The 23533-nt window shown below is 38.3% G+C and overlaps 1 protein-coding gene across 4 annotated transcripts in view; it reads left to right on the plus strand.

The window, feature by feature from the left end:
* ADGRB3 (adhesion G protein-coupled receptor B3) overlaps window positions 1–23533 on the plus strand; it is a 1221611-nt gene that overhangs the window by 987315 nt on the left and 210763 nt on the right. The gene's annotated exons all lie outside the window — the stretch shown is intronic.

Genomic DNA, 23533 nt, shown 5'->3' on the forward strand with positions numbered 1-23533 from the left:
CAACAAGGCATTGGCTCTCTTAGTGTCATGGACATTTGTGTTTTTTTTTTTAGATGAAGAAGTATAAATAAAAGTATCTGTATATGGCTGCTTTTTCTTAGCATGCCAATGTCATCAATGGTGAGGCAAGCTCATATGTTGTAGTATGGGGTATGGGTTGGTTTTTCAAGCCTGAGACTTTAAGGGACGGAGGCAAAACACAACTACAACTCTCCAGAGATCAACCCAAAAACAGCTCATATGTTGTAGGCCTGCCATGGATTCCTAACCATGTAAAAGTACACCTTGTGTAAAAAAATAAAATTTTATTGTAAATGTAGGCAACATAAGACATTGGTATATTGGAGCTCAAATTCCTGAAGCATCGGAACATCTTCTGAATTTGATGATAAGAAATAAAGCATTGTATAGTGGGATATGGGGTAGGATGTGAATGAGTACTTTATATTTCAAACTTGGGGAGCTCCTAGGGCAGTGGTGGCGAACCTTGGCACCCCAGATGTTTTGGAACTACATTTCCCTTGATGCTCAACTACACTGCTGATTGCACGAGCATCATGGGAAATGTAGTTCCAAGCATAGTTACAAAAAAGCGCACACATGCAAAAGAAATGACTATCAAATATAAAGGCAATGAATGAATGAATAAAAATGGGGATTTAGTCCCACCATATGGCCATATCGTGCTAAAAGCCCACCACTACGTCAAAGTACCCCATTATCAGTGGGTCCTACACTATCCATATAATCCCCATTTGTATTCATTCATTGATTGCCTTTATATTTGATAGTTATTTCTTTTGCATGTGTGCACTTTTTTTGTAAATATGCATGTCTCTTGGTCTATAGCACCAGCTTTAGAAATGCATGTTCAGGGTGTGCTCCCCCAGCTCCTTTTTGTTTGTAATGTATTTGGTCTGACCAGACTCTGAGGTTTAGCACCCCTCCCTCCCACACCTGTACTCTCAGTGTCCATTGACTAGCAGATATAGGGAGGAGTCCCTCATAGTGCAGTAGCACATCTCTCCCAGTAAGGAGTAAGTATCTCCAAGGGTTTGAGAAGTTGGATTCATCCTTTTTTATATGGATAGTGTAGGACCCACTTATAATGGGGTACTTTGACTTAGTGGTGGGCTTGAGCACGATATGGCCATATGGTGGGACTAAATCCCCATTTTTATTCATTCATTGATTGGCTTTATATTTGATAGCCATTTCTTTTGCATGTGTGCGCTTTTTTGTAAATATGCATGTCTCTTGGTCTATAGCTGCACCAGCTTTAGAAATGCATGTTCAAATGTAGTTCCAAAACATCTGGGGTGCCAAGGTTCGCCATTACTGTCCTAGGGGGTTCCTGTTATGAAGTTATCTAGTATTGTACTGGCTCTTTATCCTTTGTCAAACTTTTTTCTCCCCTCACAATTTTGCATTAAAGCTATCTATCTCTGACCAGAGATTCCCCCCCCCCCCCCCAACTACACTTTACCCCCCCCAACTTCTTTCTACTCCCCCATTTAGAATGGGAGGGTCCTTCTTCTGATATCCCAATCACTGTCTGGTGATAGTGTGTGTGGAGGGGCAATATTTGCTCAGAGATTTGAAGCATGGTAGGAATAGGTTTGTCTGCTTGTGTAAAAAGCTCTGTCATTAGAACTTATGGAAATGTGTTTTGTTTGTTTTGCTTTGATGATATACTAGATATAATTTATATATAATATAATAAGTATTATCCTGTAATAATATTGAGGATGTACTACCAGACAATTTGCTAGTCATTGTATAAATCGAGTTACTTAGTTGATGCATTTGGCTTACTTTTATGTCGTTCCTGGTTTAGTTCCTGGATATCCATGAATATATATAGATGAATGTGATGCTTTCCCTATATACAAGCAGAAGGCTTTTCTTATGTTAAAGCAGTATTTCTCCTCTTAAAGTAGTTACACATGATAACAGATAATTCAGAGTGCACCATGCAGACCTGATTGCTCAATTTTTGAATATGCATAGCTGGTAACATGTATACGATAAAGGATAGAATAGTGTAACCTCCAGTTGATGCATTTGGCTTTCTTTTATGTCGTTCCTGGTTTAGTTCCAGGATATCCATGAATATCTATAGTGAATGTGATGCTTTTCCTATATACAAGCAGAAGGCCTTTCTTATGTTGAAGCAGTATTTCTCCTATTAAAGTAGTTACATATGATAACAGATAATTCAGAGTGCACCATGCAAACCCGATTGCTCTATTTTTGAATATGCATAGCTGGTAACATGTATACGATAAAGGATAGAATAGTGTAACCTCCAGTTGATGCATTTGGCTTTCTTTTATGTCATTCCTGATTTAGTTCCAGGATGTTCATGAATATCTAAAGATGAATGTGATGCTTTCCCTATATACAAGCAGAAGGCTTTTCTTATGTTAAAGCAGTATTTCTCCTATTAAAGTAGTTACACATGATAACAGATAATTCAGAGTGCACCATGCAGACCCGATTGCTCAATCTTTGAATATGCATAGCTGGTAACATGTATACGATAAAGGATAGATTAGTGTAATATTAGTGTAGAATATTCTCATTCTTGTGTGCCATAGTTGACAAGAGTTGCCTACAGCTTTGCGTTCTGGATCAGAGATTCCCACAGTTTTGCCTTCTTCTGGCTCAAAACTTAAGTGGTTGCGAGAGATTGATGGACATCAGTCATACTGAACTCTGCTAATAATTTGGCCAAATAACATATCCAGGGATAACAAATACCTTTGAAAATACTGTATAACTTCTTACATCTGCATACTATGTCCCTATACTTTGAAAGCAATTCTGAAAGTTCATGGCCAGTGTATACAGTGTTTGGTTTGAATTTAGTCACTCTGCACTGTATATTGTAGAGATCCTGCTGACCGAGAGCAACCAGAATCTAGATCCCTGCATGAGAATCTTGTAAATGACTTTAAGTATGATTGTGAAATGACACAAGGTGGGAAAATGGCTGGGTACCTTCCACCTGTGATTTATTCTTCTCTTGATAACATAAGTGCAATGTAGTATAAAAATAATCATGTATGGCTCTTGCCACTTTGAATCATCTAGACATGTGGAGCAGATGCCCTCTCAGTTCTCAGTCCTTGTTACATGAAGCTTTCTGTGCTACAAACTGCAGACTGCAGGGGCTGGATGTAAACAGAGCTATGTTTGCACTGGCTTTGTCTTTTAATGACAGCTCTGCACAAGTACAGGGAAAGAAAAGGCAGAAGTTGGTGGTTATATTTTGGCAGGTAGTTGTTGTCCCTAGATATATCACAAAACAAATTTGTTTTAAAAGTACAGTTGTCCCTTATTGCACAATTATATATATAAATTACTGGTTCCCTTGGTATGTCTGTGACATAAGCTTTTTGGTTGAAGGGAATACAAGCTGAGAGTAGTAAAGGCAGAATTCACTTGAATGTCCACATTTACTGCTCTGTTTTATAACATGCAATAATTTTGCTTGGCCATACAAAATAAATTAATGTGAGCCATTTATTCTGTCAGTGAAACCCGTACTCCATTTCCAAGAAATGTTCCCATTTGTCATCCACAATGTGGTAAAATGTAGTTGATATAATGATTTGGTATCATGGAGCGATAACTTCATATATTATATTTATGTATACTTCACAGCACTTACACAGCCAGTGAGTTACTATCTGCGTATGGTGTGGGAAAAAAAGAAGCCTTGTTTAACAAAGGGACAGCGCTTTACTCTGCAATAGCTCTTAGCATATTATGTTCATGTCTCTTCTTTGAGTTTAAAGGGGCATTAATAATGATTTTATGCTTGCATTAGTAGCTCAGGTGTTTAATAACTGTTTACTGTTTTTTTTTTTTTTCTAATCAGCTTTTATACATGTACATCATTTTAAAGAGATTCGTTAAATGAATGTCACAAATAACAAACATTGTAAAGCAGTTGTATTGTTTTCAAAGATATTTTGGTATGATGAAACATTTTTTCCCTTCAATGTTCCACTATGCTTTCTCTATACACGTCCCTAAACTACAATGATGCAAAAATGGAACACACATTTGGCCATTTCTTGCGGATCAACAACCACCAATGGGTTAGACCAGAGTTTCTCAACTCCGGTCCTCAGGGCACAATAACAGGCCAGATTTTATTACCCTGGGGAGATGCAGACTAGAATACTGCAATCACTGAGCAGTAAATGATATCACCTGTGATGTATTTCAGTTTTCTTGCAAACCTGGCCTGTTAGTGTGCCCTGAGGGCCGGAGTTGAGAAACACTGGGTTAGACATATCTGTCACGGCCCAGCAATGGTCAGATTTTTAACTGTTTCTAACATTCTGATTATATTTGATGGTGTGTGCTGAATAGACTTTATCTGTCGTGTCCTCTATCCCATTACATTTTTGTGATACAGGGGTTGATTTACTAAGATTGGAGAGTGCAAACTTTTGTGCAGATCTGCATGGAAACCAGTCAGCTTCCAGGTATACCATGGCTACCATGCACAGCTGCACCAGATTTTGCACTCTCCAAGGTTAGTAACTCAATCCCACAGTGTTTTAGTGCAGTTATGAATGTGTTTTCAACATCAGTGGATAGATTGCAGGCCTTTCTGTTTCTGAAGGCTGAGGACAATTACAGGAGTTTGAATGGTAGAACAAGTTTACACCCAAAGCAGGTAAAATAGTTTCTTCTGCAAAGTGATGTATTAAAGTGTAAATTAAAGCAGAGCTCCACCCAAAAAGGGAAACTCTGCTTGTTTGCAGCCTCCTCCCCTCCACTGCCACATTTGGCACTTTTTGGGGGGAGCGGGTACCTGGTTTTGAAAGGTACCTGCTCCCACTTCCGGGTAAGATCGCAGATCTATGACGTTTCTGGCCCCTCCTCCTTCTCCCATCTGCCTTCTGGGACACACAACTAGGAAACCGACTGTGAATGCAAGTGCCTGCACCCGAAGCCAATTGACGATTCGGCTCAGGATGTCAACATCGTGGGATCCCTGGACAGGTAAGTGTCCTTTTAGTAAAAGTAAGCAGCTACAGTATTTGTAGCTGCTGACTTTTAACTTTTTTTATAGACTGGAGCTTATCTTTAAGGCAAAACTTTCTTATTTCATTTTGGATAAAGTAAAGGAGGGTTATAACCTCTGTCAGTTTTTTGCCATCTGTGTCCCATTGGAGAGATTTTCTTCCAATTCCTGTCCCCTAGCCAAAACAGAAAGCGAAAGGAAATCCCTCCAAAGCAAGGGTGTGTCACCATGGTCACCAGAGCTAGTGTCCCCATTGGAAGATTTCCCCTCTATTGCTGTTCTGAGGACAACCCAAAATTTGTTAGAAATTACTTTTGATGATAAGGGTAAAAAAGACAAATAGAAAGGGTGAAAATCCCTAACAGGGGCACAGAGACCAATATAAACTGGCAGGTGTTCTAATCCCCTTCCACTTTATCCAAAACTAAGCAAAACAAGTTTAGCCTTTAGTTACACTTTTAATTTGCTATCACATACTAACTGGTGTATGATTGATTGTGAGAACATTACCTTTTCATGATTATCATAGAAAACAGAATGTATGTTTGAATAGGTATCATAGTTAAAAAAAGCTTAGTATCATCACTAGATACTAGTAGTAAGAGTCTTGAATCAATGAGATTAAGACCTTGCAAACATGGAAAGATTACTCCCCAAAAATGGCCAGGGAGACATCTGTCCATCATCTGAATTATTTGAGCCTGTCACTGTTTCCTATGTTTGAATAGGTGTCACAGTTCCAAGATGTAGCATTATCACTAGATGCTAGTAGTAAGAGTCTTGAATTAATGAGACTAAGACCTTGCAAACATGGAAAGACAACTCCCCAAAAATGGCCAGGGAGGCTTACAGTATGTCAATCATTAGTTTGAGCCTGTTACTATTTCTCCTGTGGTTCTCCCATGGTATAGAAGTGATTGGGCCGTATATAACAACGTATTCCTTCTTATTAGCTATTTTTTCACTCTTGCGAACTACAGCCTGGTTCACTTCACATGACATGGACCTTTGCACTTCCTCAAAAGCATTTATGTCTGGATGTGAAGTCAGTATTAGGCATTTTCTATTTACTGTTTGATTTACTTGTTGATTTATTTACTTATATCTTATTGTTATGGTATACATACAGTATGTGTATGTGACCTAAATACTTTTGCAGGAAAAATAGATTTTGTGTGTGATTATGATGTTGAATGATCACTATTATTAAAATGGAGCTTGCATGCTTTTTTATGGGCTCAAGTTTAGCCAAATCTTTTTTTTTTTTTTGACCCCTTTTTTAGGTCATGTGACCCTTGGGGTTAACCATGTGATTTAGTCTACACTATTTAGGCTGTTTTGTGTCATTTATGTGTTAGCCTTGATTAAGGCCTGATGGCCGAAACGTGTTGGCTTTTTATTTGACTGTTATTCATATGCTAAAATAAACAATGTTTTAGACAATGTCCATAGCACCAGCCTTTCTCCTTTTTGATATGGATTACATGGAGGTTTACAGAGACCTCATAGGCTGGGTGCTGCGTGTTTGAGGCTCACCAGACATTGCATAGGTGGTAGTAGCTGGCATGCACCTGTTTCAGTATGTTTTGCCTGGAGTTGGACTGTAAAACAGAACTATACTTATAACAAAATCCTATATCCCACCTGCATCGGTCAAAGTTGTAAATTCATTGTAGACACGTAGCACCGTTTACCAAGGAAAGCCAATGGCTGCTGTTCTCTGTATGCTAAAGTCTATGCAATAAACTATTTGAGCTTATGCCAGGCCAGGCCATAGTGACCCCACTTGTACCTAATTTAGTAAATTACATAAAAACTTTGTTTTGCAAACTTCATAGTAAAGGAAGCCTCCCGATATAATACTGACTAGCCTTGGGCAGACAATGGAAACACAAGAGTACATTTGTCTGCATCTAAAATCTGTAACTGCAGCTTTAATAAGTAAGGTTATGGCTGGTAGCTTTTGGTTTTTTTTTTTTTCTAAATGCAGCTCCACTTGATGCTATGTTAATAACTATTGGGTGTTGGAATTTTACGTTACTAAACCATAAATTAATGATTACAATATGAATGTCTAATAATGGATGAAAAACATGGTTAGGTAATTTGTTAATGTTGTTAGTCAACTAAATGAAAAGCAACATGTTGATGTTGGAGCTGACCAACATAACATATGTCTTTTATATTTGTCCAGTCTTGTGCCGCGTCTCATTAATTGGTGGTCATGAGCTGGTTCATTTTTAAAAAGGAAAACCCAAAGTTAGTGTTCTGTGACAAATACTCTCATTTAATTAGAGTAAGAATTAATATATTAAAATCTGTGAAAGCATATCATATGAAAATGAAATGGCTTGTATTTACTGTGGAGGAAATCTTAATCACATAGCGACTTTTACTTATTTGTCTTAATTTAAATATTGATGAGTACAATAACCAGTAAAAACAAATCAGAAATATTTTCATTCAGTCTACCATGAGCTGAAAATTGTTTGGTTCTCTGGTAATTAAAGACCATTAAAATTATTTATTTTTTTTATATATAATAAAAAAAGCTCAATTATCTTCATTTTAGTAAAAATCATTCTGGCAATAATCACATAATATCATTGGTGCCAAAAAAAGTGGCCTAACCTTTGTGTACCTAGCCCATGATTTGTAAATGCAGTCCTATGTAAAAACTCTTATTCCACAATGTTGTTTCAAGGCCAATTCCACAAAAAAGTAATATTTCATTTGGATAGACTTGATCTATTAAAACATAGTGTATTGTAGGACAGTGCATATTTTTTTGTTTTGTTTGAGTTTTGTTGAGATATTGTTTTAATGCTGCAGGTATATATAGGTACCTGTAGATTCTTGCACTTGCAATTTAAAACTGAAGTAGAGTGTCCAGACTAATGGTCTTGCATAAAGAGAAGAAAGAGATTAAAAAGACTATATATTTCCTTTACATGGATATGGTATAACACAATGTTTAACATCTAAACACAGATCAGCTTACTTTAGGACACTTAAAAGTTCATGTCAGATTGTGCACTTCAAAAGTGAGTATAGAATTGCTTTGATCAACTAGTCCCTATAATCTTCATGATGTGTTTAAATTCTTAACAGTTGAATGAATGATGTAATTCTTGTGACTGCTATCCTTTCTTGCTACTATTACTATTTACCAGTTTCACATCCCCTTCTTCTTCATGTTTAGTGACCATGTACTGATTGGTAGCTATTTGTAAGAAAGCTTCAATTTATCTTTAAGCAGTGAGTGGGATCTCTCCAGTTCTTACTGTGTTCATTAAAATAATAGACTTCCTAGCCAAGCATTGAACGCTAACTCTACTCTCCAGTTTACAATAGTTCTTGGTATATAATCTTTTAAAACCTAGTTTTGTGTATCATTAATTTGGTATTTTTAAGCTTGTTATTAGAGCATGGTGTTCATGATATGGTATTATAACACGTTCTGTAGTTATGTACCCAGGTTAATATTCAAAGATGCTTGATTATCCTGATTTGTCAGAATGCTAACTTTGGAACATCATAAACTGCCTTTAGGCATCCTTGTATTATAGCACTGCCTTTTAAAGTTGATTTATTTTTATAAGTAATTATCTGTTAAAATATTCCTTTTTATTCATTTATGGTCAGTCATGAAAATCTGTACTTTTACTTCATTACCATGCACTGCCGGAAAAAAATTGGTAATGACATGTGTATGGGAGGACCTTCATAATGAGCCAGAAGGACAGAGAAACAAACAATTGAGGTCACCTGTAATGTACAGACTTTGTGCTTGTGGAGGTCCTGAGAATGATGATTAGTGTTATTCTATTCTGCTACTATTTGCCCTTTTGGAAAATATTAGGATTAGTTACTAATTATTTGCCAGATAAGTCAACAGCCAATCAATGTGTACACCTTTATGTAACATCCATATTTTTTCTATGTAGCACTGTATGGCACTTTACTCTTCCCTAATTTACATTTGCTTAAAGGACAACAATATTTTTGTAGTATTTGTTTCTAAATTAGTTGCTCCCACCCCCCTGAGTGCTGCCCATTTGGGTCCTTTCACACGGTCTGCCTCCTTTGGCGGACTCCGTGCTGCTCAGCGGGGATCGATCCGCCGATCCCGCTGAGCAGGCAGGTGACAGCTCCCTCTCTGCTCACAGTGCGGAGAGGGAGGTGTCAGAGCCCCACTGCTCTCTATTGTGGAATCGGATAGGAACAGACCACCAGTCCGCTCTCATCGGATCCCATTCAATCCGATCCCCTGGACAGATGGAAAATAGGGTTTCCATTCGTCCAGATTTCACGGACAGGATCGGAATCGGATAGCAGTGGGTGTCAGCGGACATGTCACCGCTGACATCCGTTGCCCCATAGGAATGCATAGAGGATCCGATCAGATCTGCCTAAAAAAAATAGGCGGATCTGATCGGATCGTTCGTGTGAAAGGGGCCTTAGGTGTTACTATCTCCAGCCATAATTCATCAAATTTTAATTTGTAGCCCCTCCCAGCTGCCTTTCTTCCAAAATGACAGCTTTTAATGCATATGTGTGCTATTGTCCCTTTCATTCCTATGGGAAAGTCATGCGTCGAGTGAGCACTTGAGGTTGCTATGAGTATGGCTTTACCACAGGAATGAATAGGGGCCTGATGTGCATGCACAATACACAGCTGCTTTTTTCAATGGTGCTCCTAGCGGGGGCCACACAGTGAAGATCAATAGATCATAATTGAAGAAATCAAAGAGTAGCAACTAATTAAAGCAAGAAAAAAAAGGACAAAAATATACAGTTGTCCTTTAAATGTATCAGTGGTACTAACTGGAAGTAAAGTTATGAGAATATACAGTATATAACCTCAGTCTAATCCTACACTTTTAACCTTAAGTCATTATTTGCTCGAATGCGTTCACGCAAGCTACAGTATATCAACTTTTTTCACTTTTTGTTAAAAACTATGAAACGACTTTGCTTCAAACAAATGATCATACTAAGGACAGGTATCTACATTCTTTTTTTAAACCAATAACCTATTTTAGTTTTGAGCGTAAGGGCTATCATAAGCCAGCTAACATTGGATAAATCAGTATATCATCACTCACCTAATTTGACAATAAGAAAAACATTACAGAGCCAGGTTGCTATCTACCATGTTTGTTGCATGTTAAAGCACATACTGAAACAATATTTTTTTTGCTGAGTTGTTTCTTTACAAATAAGTGAAACCCATCATTAGTGAATGTGTTAAAATCTAAACGATGAAGAGATGAATACTATATGAATGATGCAAGAAAATATCGCTATAAATAATAATAGATTCCACCCTTTCCAACTATAATATTCTCACCAGCTGCAACTCCTAAATAATATAAAAAAACCTTGATATAAACACAGGGGAGATTTACTAAAACTGGTGCACATAGAATCTAGTGCAGCTGTACATAATAACCAATCAACGTCTAATGACAGCTTGTTCAATTAAGCGTTGACAATCAAACCTAGAAGCTGATTGGTTACTATGCACAGCTACAACAGATTCTCTGTGCACCAGTTTTAGTAAATCACCCCCACAATAAAATAAAATGAATATCACAAGCTGCACTCCAGTTAATTCCAAAAATATATAACCAATTTTTCAATGCTTTGCAGATTCCCTTAAAAAAATACATAAAATAAATGCACATTTTTTTTTACCTCCAAAGCATGTGCATTTAATAATTAAACAGATGGTAATTTGCACTCTCCCTGCATCTAGACAGTGAGATATGCTACTTGTCACAATCTCTAAATTGATACATATCCAGAGGAATATCTACCAGGTTTTTGTTTTTATTATAACAATTTTGTTAGCAATGGATTGAGAGCACAGGTGTATGTGAGTCATTGAAGTGTGCTTTCTTTCAGTGTGTACTGCAATAAAATCAAATGAATACTCAATATTGGGTAGAGTATTCACATATATATATATCTATATATATATCTATATATATATATATATATATATATATATATATATATATATATATATATATATATATATATATATATATATATATATATATATATATATATATATATATATATAGATATATATATATATATATATATATATATATATATATATATATATATAAGTAGATACACTGTATATGTCTGGAGATGTGTGAGATGTGTATGTATTTGTACTATTAGGAGAATGGTTGTTTTGGGATTACATCTTGGTGTAATAGTAAATCTGCAATCTGTTTGTTATTGTGGTTGGAGTGCTGTAATCATGATATCATTTTCCTATGAGAAGTAAAGACACTTTAGAGCAGGGATATGCAAACTGTGGTCCTCCAGCTGTTGCATAACTACAAGTCCCATGAGGCATAGCAAGACTCTGTAAGCCACAAGCATGACTCCCAGAGGCAGAGGCATGATGGGACTTGTAGTTTTGCAACAGCTGGAGGGCCACAGTTTGCATATCCCTGCTATAGAGTCTAGAAAGGATTGTGAAGAGGTTTATTGAGTTGTTACTACTCTGGCAGTTTGGGAAGCGCTGGATTTTCTTTTGGGTTTTACATATGCATTTATTATTTTTTTTACAAATGTGAATTTATCCTTTAAACGTTTACACTGATTTGAACTTCTCAAGTGATTCTCAATACCCAAACTTCATATAAGTTATAAAAGCATATAAATACACACATAGAGTAAATCTGTTTTTTAAAAATAAGTATCAAAGCATTATAAAAATCCACCACTCACTGGAATAGGAAGTTCTCAACTTGGGAGATTTCTCCTTGAATTACTGTATATTCCATTCTATGTACTGGGTGATAACACGTGTTGACACTGCACTGAACATGCTACCTATTTTTTTTCCTAATTTCCTAGTTTAGTGGTGGTGGTGGTAGGGGGGCGGTTCCCATGATTTCCCATGGTTTCCATAGCAAGTGGTTTTTATAATTTATCAATGGCACATATGTATTCATTTAAAAGCCATATTTATTGTGCCAGTTATTTTGGGTACAATTCTGTATCTTTGAAACCAACAACCATATTTTTCTTTTGAGTTAACCTAATACATGAACCATTGTCCTCTAGTAATAAAGGACTAAAAATAACTTTGTCCTATACTACTACAGATTTTTTTCCATCACAATAACAGTTAAAGGTATACTAGCCTCTTAGAGACATTTGCTGCCACTGAATGAATTATGCAATTTTGTTTATAAAAGCAAATTACAGTGTATGTATATGATCTGTAGGCATATATTATGACTCATGACAGCTTAAGCTTAATGGGTTTTAATATAGACTTTGCTGACTAACAGAAAAAGTGAGGTTGTATACCACATTACACAAACATATTGTTAAATGAGAGTAAGAAATCTAGGCATCTGAAGAGTATAAATCTTCCCTGAAAATAAGAATAAATCAACAAGATATACTTAGCATTAACCAGGAGACACTATGAGAGCATTAATAACTCCTAGAGCATATCTGATGCCAAAACATTTTTTAAAAGTGGTGAGAGGTTAGAAGTTTTCAGGTTTTTATTGCTATCTGTTTTCTTTCTGGGGACATTCATCCTCTGTGTTTGGCCTAGTATAATAGTATGGTCTAGTATAATACTGTATATATTATATGTAGTGTGAATAGTAATTCATTTACCCAGTCGTATGTGCCATTTATTGTGTGAAGGTTCTCAGCTTATTTGGTAAATCAGTCCCATTTTCTCTTGCCTCCTGTTTCTGTGTCTATTGGACAAGTAAAACACCCTATCCAAAAAATATACTATATATATATATATATATATATATATATATATATATATATATATATATATATATATATATATATATATAACTATATATAATGTATGTTTGTTTACTGTAGATTTACCAGCTGAAGAGAGCTCCAATGATACTGTAAAGATGGATACAATATTCGTAGTGTACAAGAGGCATTTTGGAGTAAACACTAATGGTGATGGTAATCTAGGCAACAGCCATGCACATTGCTGGGCTAAAATACAAGAAAGTGCAAAAAAATCCTAGCACCCATATGCATGCACCCTAATGAAGCAAATTCTCATTCTGTACTTTAAAGCATTTTAAACCCAGAAGCAAAAAAGTTAACTTTTGTAAAAAAAAATTATATATATATATATATATATATATATATTATTTATTTATTTGGAGCCTGCAGAGCATTGCGCCCATGAGCACCAGATTGCAGATGCTATGTAAGCCTCATGCAAACTCTCATTATAGTTGTCTGCCTGTACTTCACATATGGACAGACAGTTACTGAAGAGCAGGAAGAATCAGTGAGCTATGGGGGGGCTCACCAGTGCCCTCACAGTTCATTGAGAACTACAAGCCGTGGTGGAAGATGAGACTTGTATTTCATTCATTCATGAAACTCTGTCTATGAATGATGCAGCTGTGTGGGCAGAACCCCACACAACTGTGCTGTTTATAAATTGTGACTGCGGATTCAGAGAGAGGATCCCCCAACTGCTGTCACAGTGCAGGATCAGGGGAGGGGGTTGCTGCTTTAGTAACATGTTACACCCTATATACAGGTGTGACATGTAACATGCTACTAAAGGTGAACTTATCTCGTAATAACACTTTAACTTTTATAAGAGTAGGAATGAAGTATGGGTAGTATTTACATAATATGGAAAGTACCCTCACTACATGTTAATTATTTTTTAGTCTGAACCATCAGGTTTTAGGGGCCCAAAGTTTGATCATTTATATGGTCTCTAGACTAGGAGTGAAAAAACAGAGGACCACAATTAATCAACAACCAATTAACACATTTAATTGGGAGTGTCTGTTAAGGAAGGCTGTTTTTGCTGTTGTGCCAGCATTAACATGATGTGTTATCTCAGTAGGAAAGAGAAGAAAAAATATACAAAGTCTAGATGAGATTGAAAAAAGTTATAATATCAGACTAAGAACTATAAAATGCAGTCTTGTATAATGTAGCATTTCTGAAATATTCTGAAATTATGTTTAGACTAAGTGTTCTGATATTGTAAGTAAGTATACTTGAAGTGTATTGAGTGTTTAGTTATTCCAGAGTTACCGCTGGATCTTTTATGGGACTTAAGAGGTAGATTCAATTGCCAGAGAACATTGAAAGTAAGATGAGTTTATAAAAACAATATCTTTTGAAGAGATCATACTGCAGAATCAGAAATGGTAAGAATTACAATATCTATGGTAACATGAAAGACATTATTTTGTACCAGAGAGTAACTTGAGTAAATAATTAAAAATCCTTTCACTGGCAGTTCACCTTATCCAGTTGTCAACATTGAATCAGCCAGTAAACAAAGTCTCCCAGAAAAACATGGATGAGGAGATGGAGGGCGCTCTGGATAGTGAATTCAGGCCAGAGGCCAAGTCGGCAATGGATTGGATACAGAACAGGCAAGCAGGTGTCTCAGCAGCTCTAGGGCAGCAACTCCAAGAGGGAAGCAAACTCTGGTACAAAGAAAACAAACATAAGGCACCTCTAAGTGCTGAAAAAAAAATACTTGTATTGCAAAAGGATAAAAATGCACTTACTAGCATTAAAATAAACCAGGCTCATCATAGGATGTGGCAAGGAATCTGGTGACAGGTGGTCCCAGGGGGGATCCAATGTGCAGCTTGATGGTGGAGATCCCAACCAACCAGCAGAGGGGGGGCGCCGGGGGAAAGAATCTGGACGAATGGCCGTGCTGCCCGGACCAGCGTGGAACACAAATGCCAGGAAGTGATGTCAAAAGGGCGATACGCATTTCGGAGCGTCGACTGGCTCCTTCTTAATGCCACTCTGCATTTTGGGTTGAACTCCGCTTTAAGTAGAACTTTGTCTAAAAAGAATGAAAGAACTAGTTGTACAAAATATTAACTAGATCGACACACTCAGCTAACATCAATCCCACTATCACCTATCTGCAAAAGGGGCGAGGAGCTCTAATTACCCCACCTCATACCTTCTCTTCTCTCCTTTCCTTCCCCTTTGTCCTTTTCTTCTTCTTTTCCCCATATTCTCATGTTTCTTTTTTCTATCACTTCACTATTATCCCATTGTCCCTATCTAAGTTCATACATAGATTTTACATCAATAAACTAATACACTTGGCCTGTAACATACACCATCTTTATCATATACCTTCTTTCATATAAAACCAAATAAATTAGGAGTAAACTATGAAAAAAAAATTTGAGATTACTTTGGGGTTGATTTACTACTGGCAAAAGAGCAGTTTCCCCAGAGTTTAGTGTATGCGGTAAAAATTCACTTTGCAAAAGACACCCAATCATCAGCAATGAAAATTTAAAAAAAAAAAATTTTTGCTTGAACATGATTCAAGGATGGAAAATAGCAGAGCTTTGCCTCTTTCACTAGGGAAAATGCTCTTGCAAAGTGAACAGCCTATTTTCCTTCTGCAGTAAAGGCTTCTTATCTTCCTTATCTTCTTGAGTGTACCAACAGCTGGGTGCATGTGCATCTCTGTGTACATTCTAGGCATTGGTTGGACATTGTGATGAATTCATGACGGCATGCATTGGAATCATGTCATCCCATTATACCGAGATGGCCAAAGAAGCTAAGCCCGGAAGAAGACTGGGCAAAGATGTTAGCACTGTTGAGGAGTTCACAGACATTGCTGTAGAGGATGTAAGAATGACAGACTTTAGTCTGGCATCGCAAGCTCACTCCAGGAACCACAGAAGCCCAACGACATATGGGTATGTCCATTTTAGGGAAATGGTTAAGGAAAAACTCTTCTTTCTTCATAATATTGTTTTGAAAAAATGATTTTTTTAAATTCATAAAACATACCTAAAAAGTAATTGAATTAACTTTTTTGACAAGTATTGTTTTTTGCCTTTGTCATATCGCTTTAACTGACATGGTGTACAGATGGAAGCCCATCCCTTTGACCTGTAGATGAATGAAACAGGCTAATTACAAAAATAAGAATGTTACTTTGTATCTCTCTATTTCATGCATTAACAATATTGATATACACTAAAGCCCCGTACACACGCACTGATTGTCGGCCGAACGATCGGCCGTCTTTTGTCCATTGCTGTCCTGTCGGTTGAAAAATGCTAAAGACTGCACACGAATTTTGTCGGCCAACAACAGCTGACTGCAGAAGGGATGTCATGTGATGGTTAACTTTCCGTGTGTTTTTTCTTCTCTGAGCATGCCCAGTCTTGCTCATCTGCTGTTTGTCGGCCGAATTCTGTACTGACTGGCGAACAATCGGACGTTCTGGTGTTGGCCAACAAAAATTTTAAAGGCTGCACACCAGATTCTGTTTGGCCGAAAAGTCGCAGTCGGTTGTCGGAAGCATCATACTAACAAGCCGACAATTGGCCGATCGGACGGTGGCCGAATATTTACGGCCGACAATCGCTACGTGTGTACGGGCCTATAGGCTAGATATACACTAGCACATTTGATTGGCTGCCGTGCCTCCTGAAATGCAGGGAAAAGGTCCCTGCAGCATTTAAAAAATCACAAAAGCACGTGGTTGCAGCCGCAGGAACGAGTACAGATCCACCGCAGGAATCAACCACACAAGTGTGAACCTTTATTTCAAAAGCTAAAAATTGCCAGAAAGTGTGTGTGTGTGGGGGGGAGGGGGGGGGGGGGGTGGGGTGTGACATCATGGCAAAAGGGCTGGATATGCTACATACATCCTGTTTACTTTAAAGATTTTTTGGAAGTATGTCCAGTGTTCTAAATTAGTTGAATAGTAATTCTGTTGTGTAAAATCAATCAGTAAACCCCTAATTGGATCCAAAATAAAAATATTACATCTGTATTTAATTCAAGTAGTACATTGAATTTATTTTATATTAGGTACATTTGTTTAATTCCCGTAAGCAACAGCACATGCTTGTGTTAGAAAATGGTTGTATGATTCTATTTTTTTAAATTTCTTCTGTCATTGTTTATGAAGAATTTACTGAGAGCAAGAATTTGGACACCTGTGTTTTTTTTTTCCACATGTCTTAGAAATTGAGGCTTGTCAGATGCCAAACCAATAATAACAAGGAGATTTTAAGCAATAGGTGGCATAGTGACTTGACTTATATTTGTACCTGAAAGAACAACTTAATCCCTAGGCAGGTAAAATGTGTTCCCAGTATGCATTCAAAGCTTCATTTTGTATTCACAGTCACAGAAGTGTACTTTTATGTGCTAGGCAGGTACTAGGTCAAATGGTCGTAAGCTACATTGGGGTAATGCTTGAGGAGGCTATGAGTAATTTCAGTATAAAATATATTTTACATTTGCACTGTGTCAGTGTATCTTTCTGACTTGTGTGTCGTAAGCATCTTTGTAGATTTTAGAGTGTATCTATGGATACAAGCATTTGAAGCACGTTACCTAAAAGAAAAGAAGTAACAAAGGGGTGGGGGTTTTATCATAGTAACTCATACCAGTGGGGAATGAATGAAATATTCCTAAGCCATGCTGAAATCGTATTCTTTCCTTTTTAAGTAATACACTTGCATGATCATAAACTTTAACTAGTTGCTTAGTCTACAAGGCAAATCCAGTTAAAGAAATGTAGTTTAAAATGACCATATAATTTGGATATATACATTTAAAGCACAATAGAAACAACTAATTTTACAGTCAGGCTGTATAACAAAAGATAGAAATATAGCTTTTTTTCTTTTGTGTGTACTTACAGGTGTAAAAGCACGGTGATTTGTGTCTCAAGTGATTCATCACCCCCTTCTGCATAGCACACACTACATTCAAAAACACAGGTCAGGGGGCCTGATATTTGTAGATTGCAGCACTGTGCCCAGAAGGTGTTAGACCACTGGAGACACGAGACTCAAACAGCTGCACTGTATGAGAGAGCAGCTGTCCAGCTTTCCAGTTGTCCACTATTTTATATGGAGATTTCCTTTCTGGGGACTCTGATTATTTACTATCCTTGGTGGGTTCCATATGGACACGCGGTGACCATAGCAACGTTACGTGACGATCCGGACGTCTGACCTCACGCCGAACCCGGAAGTCCTACGGCGGCGGCAGCCGCGGCTCCGTTCATACAAGGGGACGGCTTGAGCGGTACAGGTAGCCCGGATCGGGATATATTACACTGGATGCTTGATTTTACATTTTTTTTGTGAGTGCAACTCTTTTTGAATTTTGCTTTAATAAATGTGTTTGATGGAATTACGCTATGAGAGCACTTTTCTGTTTGCATATCACCTAACATCCATGGAGTGATCCAGCCATCATCTTTGGGAAGGTCCTGCTCTGTGGGATAGTGGCTTTCCATCCTGTGCATATTTTGTTGGGCTTACATTCCCCCTCAGTGAGGTACGTGGGCACTGCTTGGGGGGCATGCCGGTGTGGTGAAGGGTCACTGTACTATATATTAGAGTACTTGAACACCTATACAGGACTTTGACACTGAAGATGATGCCAGCAAGCTGGACAATTTATTTGTAGATATGACTCAATATGGACTTGTGATCAATCATAGCGCTGTTAGTGTATGCATGTGATTTATTATATGTACACACCAGGTTTAAGGGTTCCATATGTGACCTATATGGACTCATTGTGCTGACATTTATTTTGTGGACACAATTTATTTTATTTATTTTCTTATCGCATAGCATTATTTTGAGTTACATTCTCTTAATTGCTGCATTTCAATTATTATTTATTCCATGATTAGTGCTGCACCATATTGTTTTGAATATTGTTGTCTGGAACTTGTACTGCTGTTTCAGGTGTTAGCTGCTTTTCCTTAAGCGCTGTGTTTTTTCTACTTTCATATGCTTGTAAGAACATACATTTAAAGCCTACATTTAATTAAAGCAGAGTTCCAACCAAAAGTAGATCTTTCGCTGATCAGCTTCCTCCCCCCCCTCCGCTGCCACATTTGGCACCTTTGAGGGGGAATGGGTACCTGTTTTTGACAGGTATCCTTCCCCACTTCCGGGAGACGGCGCCACGGGACCGTCTCTCCGAAGTTTGGCCCCCCTCCTCCTTCCCCTAGCTGCCATGCCAATTAGAAAGCACAGCACGCTTCGCACATGCGCAGTAGCTTACAACAAATCTTACAAACAAAGCTTACAACACAGCCGAATTTTAAGAAAGATTACACTGGGAAAGGGGGGTAAGGACACAGGATCTTTGAATGGGGGATGGGTTGATGATTGATTGCTCTGCCTTCTCCATTCATCCTGTTTTATTCATAGAATCAGTGTTACAGCTTCTATGGATTGCAGATATGGCAGGAAAGGGTGGTCAAATTCAGGAGAGGGTATAAGGACAGATAGAGATTTCTACTGAAAGCAGAAGAATCAGGGCAAGGGACACATCCTACAAATTGTAAGTTATTGTCCCTTGTGTTGATTTTTCTGTTTTTAGTTTTAGCTAAGCTTGGGATTTAGTAGAAAAAAAAAAGGAGGAAGGAAAGAAGAAAAGCGCTGTTATCTTTATTTGCTATACAATCTGAATGCATACCAGGTAAAAAACAAGGCATCATTTGGTCTTTAACATATGGGTCATCCTCTAAACACTGAATTATTAAATTGTGTATTTTTACACGAAAGCACAGAGTATTTTTTATTTTTTTTTTACAATAGAATGGAATATAATATATTCAACTTATCATTTGGCAAGCCTGATACTGGCACAGTATTAGATAAAAAGTATCTATAGGATTTCAGAATTGCATATACAGTACAGTACATATTAGTTAAAATGGTTGTTAATCTCAATTTCAGTACCACGTGGTTAATGACAGGTTATATTCACTCTAAAGCATTGATTGTCCATTGAAAAGAGTAAATGGTGTATAAAATTAGCACCATTAAAAGAGGGCAAGGTAGTAAAAAAAAAAAAAAAGAAATGCATACAGTGAGTGCAGTGTACCTCTTGCCTGCTTCAGCTCTTCAGACAAGCAAAGTAGCTCATCACCAATCCACCCCACAGCATTTTTTTTTTGGTTACCTAGTAATATGGAACCTCTTTTGCTTACCTTTTTGTAAAAATTGATGTCAGTGAAGTTCTCACAAACACATATTGTAGGCGCAGCATTTCCAGTACCCCTATATGCATCCATTGCTCATTGCAGTCAACCCAAAGCTAGTATATGGAATGCCTGAAATAATAAATCATTATGCCAATAAGCTGATGTATTGTCCTGGGTGTTCTGTTTATTGAAAAAGCAGGGTGCTTTAAAAATGTCAGTCCATGAAAGCACCAAGAGGTGCCTGCACTCTCATGTAGCAAGCAGTTGCACAGGTTCACTTCAAATAAATGAACATGTTGTTTAGTGATTGATATAGCTTACATTTATGACCAGTGTAGATGTTCGTTTCTGCTATCACTGAGCTATTGAAAAGACAGTGAGAGTCTGTCTTTAACTGTGTTACCTGTAACTGTTCTATGTACTTTACAGACTGCTCACTGCACATTTTGAATTATTTTAGTTGCACAGGCTTCAGCACAGGGTCAGTCATTAAATACTTCTGCTTATATAATAACGTATGCAACAGAATGGGGTTGATTTCGAAACTGGAAAGTGCAAAATCTGGTGCAGCTGTGCATAGTAGCCAATCAACTTCTAACTTCAGTTTGTTCAATTAACCTTTGACAAAATACTTGGAAGCTGATTGGTTACTGTGCACACAGCTGAAGCAGATTTCGCACTTTCCAGTTTTAGTAAACTAACCCCAATGTTTTTTGTATTAAACCCGTTTTAACCATTGCCTGTGTATAATTGAAAGGAGAAGCGCAGGAAGTAAAAAAAAAAAACATTCATACTCACCTATATCAGTCCGATGCTGCAGCTGTCCCTTGCTGCAGCTGTCCCTTGCTGCCTCTAAGCCCAAGAACTCCCCTATATCAGTCCGATGCTGCAGCTGTCCCTTGCTGCCTCTAAGCCCAAGAACTCACCTATATCGGCACGATGCTGCAGCTGTCCCTTGCTGCCTCTAAGCCCAAGAACTCACCTATATCGGCCCGATGCTGCAGCTGTCCCTTGCTGCCTCTAAGCCCAAGAAGTCACCTATATCGGCCCGATGCTGCAGCTGTCCCTTGCTGCCTCTAAGCCCAAGAACTTACCTATATCGGCCTGATGCTGCAGCTGTCCCTTGCTGCCTCTAAGCCCAAGAACTCACCTATATCGGCCCGATGCTACAGCTGTCCCTTGCTGCCTCTAAGCCCAAGAACTCATCTATATCGGCACAATGCTGCAGCTGTCCCTTGCTGCCTCTAAGCCCAAGAACTCACCTATATCTGCCCGATGCTGCAGCTGTCCCTTGCTGCCTCTAAGCCCAAGAACTCACCTATATCGGTCCGATGCTGCAGCTGTCCCTTGCTTCCTCTAAGCCCAAGAACTCACCTATATCAGTCCGATGCTGCAGCTGTCCCTTGCTGCCTCTAAGCCCAAGAACTCACCTATATCGGTCCGATGCTGCAGCTGTCCCTTGCTGCCTCTAAGCCCAAGTACTCATCTATATCGGTCCGATGCTGCAGCTGTCCCTTGCTTCCTCTAAGCCCAAGAACTCACCTATATCGGTCCAATGCTGCAGCTGTCCCTTGCTGCCTCTAAGCCCAAGAACTCACCTATATCGGTCCGATGCTGCAGCTGTCCCTTGCTGCCTCTAAGCCCAAGAACTCACCTATATTGGTCTGATGCTGTGGCTGTCCCCTGCTGCCTCTAAGCCCAAGAACTCACCTATATCGGTCCGATGCTGCAGCTGTCCCTTGCTGCCTCTAAGCCCAAGAACTCACCTATATTGGTCCAATGCTGCAGCTGTCCCTTGCTACCTCTAAGCCCAAGAACTCATCTATATCGGTCCGATGCTGCAGCTGTCCCTTGCTTCCTCTAAGCCCAAGAACTCACCTATATCGGTCCAATGCTGCAGCTGTCCCTTGCTGCCTCTAAGCCCAAGAACTCACCTATATCGGTCCGATGCTGCAGCTGTCTCTAAGCCCAGGAACTGTCAGTCACCATTCTGTGCTTTGCCCCTCTGACAATCACTGGAGTAGTGGCTCAGGTTCTCGGCAGTGTGCTGAGGGGTTAAGCCAGCTGCCATTCAGGCATCTGGGAGGATCCTAAAATTGTTGTCAGCATCCTCTCAGATTTTGGACTGGCTCTATGACACCAGCCGACAGTGGATTTCAGATTACTCTCAGCTGATTCTGGGTCACAGCAGTGCACAACTAAGTACACTCATGTGACCCACATAAAAAGTATGGCCAAAGAAGCATTTTGCCATACTTCTCTTTTAATGTCATAGATCTGTATCCAGCTTGGGGTAGGGTCTATAATTTTTATTTTTTCATTTTTCTTTACATAGTGTCCCATTAATGCGGTATGTAATTGATCTCATGTGAGTCTCATTCTGATACAAGATAGGATGGATATGTATAGGAAGAAAATGGTCTAATCTGTTGGTGCCCCCTGGCAGTGGTTTATCATAAAACTTGATTGAAGCCTGTTAATGTATTATTCAGCTTGCATATACCATAATGAATATGCCTCTTTTCAGGTCTGCTCAGGGATTGAGTGTGATTTTGTTTAAAGGAGTGTATAGTCAGTGGGGTGTGTTGGACCACAGGAGAGCTTGTGTGTGGGAGCTTTTTTTTTTTATTTGTTGCTGCAGCATTTTAAAAAAAAAGTTTAAAAACAAAAAACACAATCATCACTGCAAATGTAGCCTGCCTGCATTACAGTAAAAAAAAAAAAAAAAAAATATATATATATATATATATATATATATATATATATATACAGTAAAAAGTAAAACCTTGGATTGCGAGCATAATTCGTTCTGGAAACATGCTTGTAATCCAAAGCACTCTTATATCAAAGCAAATTTCCCCATAAGAAATAATGGAAACTCAGATGATTCGTTCCACAAGTCCTTCGGTTTATAATCTATATACAAAGATTATAGCAATGTGATAGGTTGTGTAACCATAAAATGTCCATCCACAATATGAAGCCTTCCCAAGGGGATTAGAAGCAAAATCTAGCAGAGCTACAGAATATGAGAGACGAGAGATGTAGCAATATGGTTACATTTAATGAAGGTTCAACATTTAGCAACTCACATGGTTGATGATTAAAATAGGCACACCTAAGTATGCAGGCATCCGGGGTAAAGCTTCTTAACCACCGACTCTCACCACTGTCAGTCTGCAATTGTGACCGGGAAGAAGAGCCTGCAGTAGAGTGATCTGAAAGGGAGGCTTTGAATCACTTGTGGAGTGCAGCGGGGAAGGGATGATGAAGATGGCTGTGCAGAGGACGGTCTATGTGGACAGCTTTACCCCAGATGCCTGCATACTTAGATGTGCCTGTTTTAACCCTCAACCATGTGAGTTGCTAAATATTGAACCTTCATTAAATGTAACCATATTGCTACACTTTAGAGGCTCCTCTCTTTTTTTTTTTTCTTTTGACGCTACTTGTAT

Source organism: Pelophylax lessonae (assembly GCF_965119305.1).
Source record: "Pelophylax lessonae genome assembly, chromosome: 3".
NCBI classification, from domain to species: domain Eukaryota; kingdom Metazoa; phylum Chordata; class Amphibia; order Anura; family Ranidae; genus Pelophylax; species Pelophylax lessonae.